Source organism: Oncorhynchus keta, chromosome 6, assembly GCF_023373465.1.
Source record: "Oncorhynchus keta strain PuntledgeMale-10-30-2019 chromosome 6, Oket_V2, whole genome shotgun sequence".
In the NCBI taxonomy this organism is placed as follows: Eukaryota; Metazoa; Chordata; class Actinopteri; order Salmoniformes; family Salmonidae; genus Oncorhynchus; species Oncorhynchus keta.
In genome coordinates, this window is record NC_068426.1 from 2,020,697 (window position 1) to 2,030,696 (window position 10,000).

Consider the following 10,000-nt stretch of genomic DNA (forward strand, 5'->3'; position numbering starts at 1 on the left):
GGAAAGACATAGGTTAAGGTATGGGCAGAGCACTTTGGCATAGGCATAAGGCACAGGGTTAAGGGCATGGGTTAAGGTACAGGTCAACGGTATGGGTTACAGGTAAGGGAAAACATGGAGGTTAAGGTTAAGGTTAAGGTTAAGGTTTGAGGTAAGGGTTAAGATACGGGTTAAGGCATGGGCTGCCTAAGGTTTGAGGTAAGGGGGCGAGGTAAGGGTTGCTTTGGAAGGTCTGAGGTAAGGGTTGAGGCAAGCCTTGAGGTATGGGTTAAGAACACGCTATGCCGCTTTAAGGTTAAGGTTTGAGGTAAGGGTTGAGGTACGTTTTGATGTAAGGGTTAAGGAATAGGTTAAGGTTAAGGTTCAGGTAAAGGTTTGAGGTAAGGGTTAAGGTTTAGGGTTAAGGGTTAAGGTTCAGGTTTGGGCTAAAACAAGTTTCTACCACTGGGATTGAACAGGTGACCTTTAGCTCCAGATGGAGTAGGACAACACCACCCCAGCAAAACCCTACTCGATGGTAATAGGGCTCACCGGTGCCCCAAGTGGACGGTTTTGAAAGGGTTTGCCTACATCCTCAGGGCATAGACAGACATCCACTTTTGAAGTGAATCCCGAGTGATCTGGCTGGATTGAGAGCTTATAAAGAGGGAAAACCAGGAGAGAGAGAGAAACAGAGAGACGGAGGAAGAGAGAGAGCATAGAGAGGGAAAACCATGAGAGAGAGAGAAACAGAGAGACGGAGGAAGAGAGAGAGCATAGAGAGAGAAAACCATGAGAGAGAGAGAAACAGAGAGACGGAGGAAGAGAGAGAGCATAGAGAGAGAAAACCATGAGAGAGAGAGAAACAGAGAGACGGAGGGAGAGAGAGAGAAACAGAGAGACGGAGGAAGAGAGAGAGCATAGAGAGAGAAAACCATGAGAGAGAGAGAAACAGAGAGACGGAGGGAGAGAGAGAGCATAGAGAGAGAAAACCATGAGAGAGAGAGAAACAGAGAGACGGAGGGAGAGAGAGAGCATAGAGAGAGAAAACCATGAGAGAGAGAGAAACAGAGAGACGGAGGGAGAGAGAGAGCATAGAGAGGGAAAACCATGAGAGAGAGAAACAGAGAGACGAAGGGAGAGAGAGAGCATAGAGAGAGAAAACCATGAGAGAGAGAAACAGAGAGACGAAGGGAGAGAGAGAGCATAGAGAGAGAAAACCATGAGAGAGAGAGAAACAGAGAGACGGAGGGAGAGAGAGAGAAACAGAGAGACGGAGGGAGAGAGAGAGCATAGAGAGAGAAAACCATGAGAGAGAGAGAAACAGAGAGACGGAGGGAGAGAGAGAGAAACAGAGAGACGGAGGGAGAGAGAGAGCATAGAGAGAGAAAACCATGAGAGAGAGAGAAACAGAGAGACGGAGGGAGAGAGAGAGCATAGAGAGGGAAAACCATGAGAGAGAGAAACAGAGAGACGAAGGGAGAGAGAGAGCATAGAGAGAGAAAACCATGAGAGAGAGAAACAGAGAGACGAAGGGAGAGAGAGAGCATAGAGAGAGAAAACCATGAGAGAGAGAGAAACAGAGAGACGGAGGGAGAGAGAGAGAAACAGAGAGACGGAGGGAGAGAGAGAGCATAGAGAGAGAAAACCATGAGAGAGAGAGAAACAGAGAGACGGAGGGAGAGAGAGAGCATAGAGAGAGAAAACCATGAGAGAGAGAGAAACAGAGAGACAGGGAGAGAGAGAGCATAGAGAGAGAAAACCATGAGAGAGAGAGAAACAGAGAGACGGAGGGAGAGAGAGAGAAACAGAGAGACGGAGGGAGAGAGAGAGAAACAGAGAGACGGAGGGAGAGAGAGAGCATAGAGAGGGAAAACCATGAGAGAGAGAGAAACAGAGAGACGGAGGGAGAGAGAGAGCATAGAGAGGGAAAACCATGAGAGAGAGAGAAACAGAGAGACGGAGGGAGAGAGAGAGCATAGAGAGAGAAAACCATGAGAGAGAGAGAAACAGAGAGACGAAGGGAGAGAGAGAGCATAGAGAGGGAAAACCATGAGAGAGAGAGAAACAGAGAGACGGAGGGAGAGAGAGAGCATAGAGAGAGAAAACCATGAGAGAGAGAGAAACAGAGAGACGGAGGGAGAGAGAGAGCATAGAGAGAGAAAACCATGAGAGAGAGAGAAACAGAGAGACGGAGGGAGAGAGAGAGCATAGAGAGAGAAAACCATGAGAGAGAGAGAAACAGAGAGACGAAGGGAGAGAGAGAGCATAGAGAGGGAAAACCATGAGAGAGAGAGAAACAGAGAGACGGAGGGAGAGAGAGAGCATAGAGAGAGAAAACCATGAGAGAGAGAGAAACAGAGAGACGGAGGGAGAGAGAGAGCATAGAGAGAGAAAACCATGAGAGAGAGAGAAACAGAGAGACGAAGGGAGAGAGAGAGCATAGAGAGGGAAAACCATGAGAGAGAGAGAAACAGAGAGACGGAGGGAGAGAGAGAGCATAGAGAGGGAAAACCATGAGAGAGAGAGAAACAGAGAGACGGAGGGAGAGAGAGAGCATAGAGAGAGAAAACCATGAGAGAGAGAGAAACAGAGAGACGGAGGAAGAGAGAGAGCATAGAGAGAGAAAACCATGAGAGAGAGAGAAACAGAGAGACGGAGGGAGAGAGAGAGCATAGAGAGAGAAAACCATGAGAGAGAGAGAAACAGAGAGACGGAGGGAGAGAGAGAGCATAGAGAGGGAAAACCATGAGAGAGAGAGAAACAGAGAGACGGAGGGAGAGAGAGAGCATAGAAAAGAAGAAAAGCATGATAGAGATGAAAACAGAGAGACGGAGGGAGAGAGAGAGCATAGAGAGAGAAAACCATGAGAGAGAGAGAAACAGAGAGACGGAGGGAGAGAGAGAGCATAGAGAGAGAAAACCATGAGAGAGAGAAACAGAGAGACGGAGGGAGAGAGAGAGCATAGAGAGAGAAAACCATGAGAGAGAGAGAAACAGAGAGACGGAGGGAGAGAGAGAGCATAGAGAGAGAAAACCATGAGAGAGAGAGAAACAGAGAGACGGAGGAAGAGAGAGAGCATAGAGAGGGAAAACCATGAGAGAGAGAGAAACAGAGAGACGGAGGAAGAGAGAGAGCATAGAGAGAGAAAACCATGAGAGAGAGAGAAACAGAGAGACGGAGGAAGAGAGAGAGAAACAGAGAGACGGAGGGAGAGAGAGAACATAGAGAGAGAAAACCATGAGAGAGAGAGAAACAGAGAGACGGAGGGAGAGAGAGAGCACAGAGAGGGAAAACCATGAGAGAGAGAGAAACAGAGAGACGGAGGGAGAGAGAGAGCACAGAGAGGGAAAACCATGAGAGAGAGAGAAACAGAGAGACGGAGGAAGAGAGAGAGCATAGAGAGAGAAAACCATGAGAGAGAGAAACAGAGAGACGGAGGGAGAGAGAGAGAAACAGAGAGACGGAGGGAGAGAGAGAGCAGAGAGAGAAAACCATGAGAGAGAGAGAAACAGAGAGACGGAGGGAGAGAGAGAGAAACAGAGAGACGGAGGGAGAGAGAGAGCATAGAGAGAGAAAACCATGAGAGAGAGAGAAACAGAGAGACGGAGGGAGAGAGAGAGCACAGAGAGGGAAAACCATGAGAGAGAGAGAAACAGAGAGACGGAGGAAGAGAGAGAGCATAGAGAGAGAAAACCATGAGAGAGAGAAACAGAGAGACGGAGGGAGAGAGAGAGAAACAGAGAGACGGAGGGAGAGAGAGAGCATAGAGAGAGAAAACCATGAGAGAGAGAGAAACAGAGAGACGGAGGGAGAGAGAGAGAAACAGAGAGACGGAGGAGAGAGAGAGAAACAGAGAGACGGAGGGAGAGAGAGAGCATAGAGAGAGAAAACCATGAGAGAGAGAGAAACAGAGAGACGGAGGGAGAGAGAGAGCATAGAGAGAGAAAACCATGAGAGAGAGAGAAACAGAGAGACAGGGAGAGAGAGAGCATAGAGAGAGAAAACCATGAGAGAGAGAGAAACAGAGAGACGGAGGGAGAGAGAGAGAAACAGAGAGACGGAGGGAGAGAGAGAGCATAGAGAGGGAAAACCATGAGAGAGAGAGAAACAGAGAGACGGAGGGAGAGAGAGAGCATAGAGAGAGAAAACCATGAGAGAGAGAGAAACAGAGAGACGGAGGGAGAGAGAGAGCATAGAGAGAGAAAACCATGAGAGAGAGAGAAACAGAGAGACGAAGGGAGAGAGAGAGCATAGAGAGAGAAAACCATGAGAGAGAGAGAAACAGAGAGACGGAGGGAGAGAGAGAGCATAGAGAGAGAAAACCATGAGAGAGAGAGAAACAGAGAGACGGAGGGAGAGAGAGAGCATAGAGAGGGAAAACCATGAGAGAGAGAGAAACAGAGAGACGGAGGGAGAGAGAGAGCATAGAGAGAGAAAACCATGAGAGAGAGAGAAACAGAGAGACGGAGGAAGAGAGAGAGCATAGAGAGAGAAACCATGAGAGAGAGAGAAACAGAGAGACGGAGGGAGAGAGAGAGCATAGAGAGAGAAAACCATGAGAGAGAGAGAAACAGAGAGACGGAGGGAGAGAGAGAGCATAGAGAGAGAAAACCATGAGAGAGAGAGAAACAGAGAGACGGAGGGAGAGAGAGAGCATAGAAAAGAAGAAAAGCATGATAGAGATGAAAACAGAGAGACGGAGGGAGAGAGAGAGCATAGAGAGAGAAAACCATGAGAGAGAGAGAAACAGAGAGACGGAGGGAGAGAGAGAGCATAGAGAGAGAAAACCATGAGAGAGAGAGAAACAGAGAGACGGAGGGAGAGAGAGAGCATAGAGAGAGAAAACCATGAGAGAGAGAGAAACAGAGAGACGGAGGGAGAGAGAGAGCATAGAGAGAGAAAACCATGAGAGAGAGAGAAAACAGAGAGACGGAGGAAGAGAGAGAGCATAGAGAGGGAAAACCATGAGAGAGAGAGAAACAGAGAGACGGAGGAAGAGAGAGAGCATAGAGAGAGAAACCATGAGAGAGAGAGAAACAGGGAGAGACGGAGAAGAGAGAGAGAAACAGAGAGAGAGAAACAGAGGACGAGAGAGAGAGAGCATAGAGAGAGAAAACCATGAGAGAGAGAGAAACAGAGAGACGGAGGGAGAGAGAGAGCATAGAGAGAGAAAACCATGAGAGAGAGAGAAACAGAGAGACGGAGGGAGAGAGAGAGAAACAGAGAGACGGAGGAAGAGAGAGAGAGAAACAGAGAGACGGAGGGAGAGAGAGAGAAACAGAGAGACGGAGGGAGAGAGAGAGCATAGAGAGAGAAACCATGAGAGAGAGAGAAACAGAGAGACGGAGGGAGAGAGAGAGCATAGAGAGAGAAACCATGAGAGAGAGAGAAACAGAGAGACAGGGAGAGAGAGAGCATAGAGAGAGAAAACCATGAGAGAGAGAGAAACAGAGAGACGGAGGGAGAGAGAGAAAACAGAGAGACGGAGGGAGAGAGAGAGATAGAGAGGGAAACCATGAGAGAGAGAGAAACAGAGAGACGGAGGAGAGAGAGAGCATAGAGAGGGAAAACCATGAGAGAGAGAGAAACAGAGAGACGGAGGGAGAGAGAGAGCATAGAGAGAGAAAACCATGAGAGAGAGAGAAACAGAGAGACGAGGGAGAGAGAGAGCATAGAGAGGGAAAACCATGAGAGAGAGAGAAACAGAGAGACGGAGGGAGAGAGAGAGCATAGAGAGAGAAAACCATGAGAGAGAGAAAACAGAGAGACGGAGGGAGAGAGAGAGAAGAGAGGGAAAACCATGAGAGAGAGAGAAAACAGAGAGACGGAGGGAGAGAGAGAGCATAGAGAGAGAAAACCATGAGAGAGAGAGAAACAGAGAGACGGAGGAAGAGAGAGAGCATAGAGAGAGAAAACCATGAGAGAGAGAGAAACAGAGAGACGGAGGGAGAGAGAGAGCATAGAGAGAGAAACCATGAGAGAGAGAGAAACAGAGAGACGGAGGGAGAGAGAGAGCATAGAGAGAGAAACCATGAGAGAGAGAGAAACAGAGAGACGGAGGGAGAGAGAGAGCATAGAAAAGAAGAAAAGCATGAGAGAGAGAAAACAGAGAGACGGAGGGAGAGAGAGAGATAGAGAGAGAAACCATGAGAGAGAGAGAAACAGAGAGACGGAGGAGAGAGAGAGCATAGAGAGAGAAAACCATGAGAGAGAGAGAAACAGAGAGACGGAGGGAGAGAGAGAGCATAGAGAGAGAAAACCATGAGAGAGAGAGAAACAGAGAGACGGAGGGAGAGAGAGAGCATAGAGAGAGAAAACCATGAGAGAGAGAGAAACAGAGAGACGGAGGAAGAGAGAGAGCATAGAGAGAGAAACCATGAGAGAGAGAGAAACAGAGAGACGGAGGAAGAGAGAGAGCATAGAGAGAGAAAACCATGAGAGAGAGAGAAACAGAGAGACGGAGGAAGAGGAAGAAACAGAGAGAGGAGAGAGAGAACATAGAGAGAGAAACCATGAGAGAGAGAGAAACAGAGAGACGGAGGGAGAGAGAGAGCATAGAGGGAAAACCATGAGAGAGAGAGAAACAGAGAGACGGAGGGAGAGAGAGAGCACAGAGAGGGAAAACCAGAGAGAGAGAGAAACAGAGAGAGAGAGAGAGAGACAGAGAGACGGAGGAAGAGAGAGAAACATAGAGAGAGAAACCATGAGAGAGAGAGAAACAGAGAGACGGAGGGAGAGAGAGAGAAACAGAGAGAGAAACGGAGGAGAGAGAGAGCATAGAGAGAGAAAACCATGAGAGAGAGAGAAACAGAGAGACGGAGGGAGAGAGAGAAACAGAGAGAAACCATGAGAGAGAGAGAAACAGAGAGACGGAGGGAGAGAGAGAGCATAGAGAGAGAAAACCATGAGAGAGAGAAACAGAGAGACGGAGGAAAACCATGAGAGAGAGAAACAGAGAGACGGAGGGAGAAAGAGCATAGAGAGAGAAAACCATGAGAGAGAACAGAGAGACGGAGGAGAGAGAGAGAGAGAGAGACGGAGAGAGACCAGAGAGAGAGAAAACAGAGAGACGGAGGGAGAGAGAGAGCATAGAGAGAGAAACCATGAGAGAGAGAGAAACAGAGAGACGGAGGGAGAGAGAGAGCATAGAGAGAGAAAACCATGAGAGAGAGAGAAACAGAGAGACGGAGGGAGAGAGAGAGCATAGAGAGAGAAAAACATGAGAGAGAGAGAAACAGAGAGACGGAGGAAGAGAGAGAGAGAGAGAAACAGAGAGAGAGAGAAACAGAGAGACGGAGAGAGAGAGAGAGAGAAAACATAGAGAGAGAGAAGAGAGACGGAGGAAGAGAAACATGAGAGAGAGAGAGAGAGAAACAGAGAGACGGAGGGAGAGAGAGAGCATAGAGAGAGAAAAAACCATGAGAGAGAGAGAAACAGAGAGACGGAGGGAGAGAGAGAGAGACATAAAGAGAGAAAGAGAGGAAACCATGAGAGAGAGAGAAACAGAGAGACGGAGGAAGAGAGAGAGCATAGAGAGAGAAAACCATGAGAGAGAGAGAAACAGAGAGACGGAGGGAGAGAGAGAGCAGAGAGAGAAACCATGAGAGAGAGAAACAGAGAGACGGAGGGAGAGAGAGAGCATAGAGAGAGAAAACCATGAGAGAGAGAGAAACAGAGAGACGGAGGGAGAGAGAGAGAGAAAACAGAGAGAAAACCATGAGAGAGAGAGAAAACAGAGAGACGGAGGGAGAGAGAGAGAATAGAGAGAGAAAACGGAGGAGAGAGAGAAATGAGAGAGAGGGAAACAGAGAGAAACATGAGAGAGGAGAGGAGAGAGAGAGAGCATAGAGAGAGAAACCATGAGAGAGAGAAACAGAGAGACGGAGGGAGAGAGAGAGCATAGAGAGAGAAACCATGAGAGAGAGAGAAACAGAGAGACGGAGGGAGAGAGAGAGCATAGAGAGAGAAAACCATGAGAGAGAGAGAAACAGAGAGACGGAGGGAGAGAGAGAGCATAGAGAGAGAAAACCATGAGAGAGAGAGAAACAGAGAGACGGAGGGAGAGAGAGAGCATAGAGAGAGAAAACCATGAGAGAGAGAGAAACAGAGAGACGGAGGGAGAGAGAGAGCATAGAGAGAGAAAACCATGAGAGAGAGAGAAACAGAGAGACGGAGGGAGAGAGAGAGCATAGAGAGAGAAAACCATGAGAGAGAGAGAAACAGAGAGACGGAGGGAGAGAGAGAGCATAGAGAGAGAAAACCATGAGAGAGAGAGAGAAACAGAGAGACGGAGGGAGAGAGAGAGCATAGAGAGAGAAAACCATGAGAGAGAGAGAAACAGAGAGACGGAGGGAGAGAGAGAGCATAGAGAGAGAAACCATGAGAGAGAGAGAAACAGAGAGACGGAGGGAGAGAGAGAGCATAGAGAGAGAAAACCATGAGAGAGAGAGAAACAGAGAGACGGAGGAGAGAGAGAGATAGAGAGAGAAACCATGAGAGAGAGAAACAGAGAGACGGAGGGAAGAGAGAGCATAGAGAGAGAAAACCATGAGAGAGAGAGAAACAGAGAAACAGAGAGACGGAGGAAGAGAGAGAGCATAGAGAGAGAAAACCATGAGAGAGAGAGAAACAGAGAGACGGAGGGAGAGAGAGAGCATAGAGAGAGAAAACCATGAGAGAGAGAGAAACAGAGAGACGGAGGGAGAGAGAGAGCATAGAGAGAGAAAGAGAGAAACATGAGAGAGAGAGAAAACAGAGAGACGGAGAGAGAGAGAGAGAGAGAACATAGAGAGAGAAAACCATGAGAGAGAGAAAACAGAGAGACATAGGAGAGAGAGAGAGAAAAACCATGAGAGAGAAAACCATGAGAGAGAGAGAAACAGAGAGACGGAGGGAGAGAGAGAGCATAGAGAGAAAACCATGAGAGAGAGAGAGAACAGAGAGACGGAGGAGAGAGAGAGAGAAAACCATGAGAGAGAGAGAAACAGAGAGATAGGGAGAGAGAAACATGAGAGAGAAAACCATGAGAGAGAAACAGAGAGACGGAGGGAGAGAGAGAGCATAGAGAGAGAAAACCATGAGAGAGAGAGAAACAGAGAGACGGAGGAAGAGAGAGAGCATAGAGAGAGAAAACCATGAGAGAGAGAGAGACAGAGAGACGGAGGGAGAGAGAGAACATAGAGAGAGAAAACCATGAGAGAGAGAGAGACAGAGAGACGGAGGGAGAGAGAGAACATAGAGAGAGAAAACCATGAGAGAGAGAGAGAGAGAGAAAACCATGAGAGAGAGATGGGAGAGAAGAGAGTAGATAAAGAGTTAGAGAAGACAAACAAAGAAGAGAAAGAAGCCATACGCTCTGATTGTTAATATCCTGTTTCCTGTTCTGGGTTCACAATCGCAATTCAACAATGTTCAGCTGGCTACCTCAGTAGAGTTTAGAGTCAGACTCATTATCACAGTGTTTTTATACCTCAGTAGAGTTTAGAGACAGATTCATTATCACAGTGTTTTTATACCTCAGTAGAGTTTAGAGTCAGACTCATTATCACAGTGTTTTTATACCTCAGTAGAGTTTAGAGTCAGATTCATTATCACAGTGTTTTTATACCTCAGTAGAGTTTAGAGTCAGACTCATTATCACAGTGTTTTTATACCTCAGTAGAGTTTAGAGTCAGACTCATTATCACAGTGTTTTTATACCTCAGTAGAGTTTAGACTCAGACTCATTATCACAGTGTTTTTATACCTCAGTAGAGTTTAGACTCAGACTCAGACTCATTATCACAGTGTTTTTATACCTCAGTAGAGTTTAGAGTCAGACTCATTATCACAGTGTTTTTATACCTCAGTAGAGTTTAGAGTCAGACTCATTATCACAGTGTTTTTTCAAGGCCCTCTACTATTTTCTATGTTTACCAATGACCTGCCGCTGGCATTAAAAACAGCATGTGGGTCCACATATGCTGATGATTCAACCATATACCCATCAGCAACCACAGCTAATGAAGTCACTGAAACC

The 10,000-nt window shown here is 47.3% G+C and overlaps 1 protein-coding gene across 5 annotated transcripts in view; it reads left to right on the forward strand.

Annotated features, from left to right (window-relative positions):
* LOC118383109 (cell adhesion molecule 2-like) overlaps positions 1–10,000 on the forward strand; it is an 884,842-nt gene that overhangs the window by 538,837 nt on the left and 336,005 nt on the right. The window lies entirely within an intron of this gene.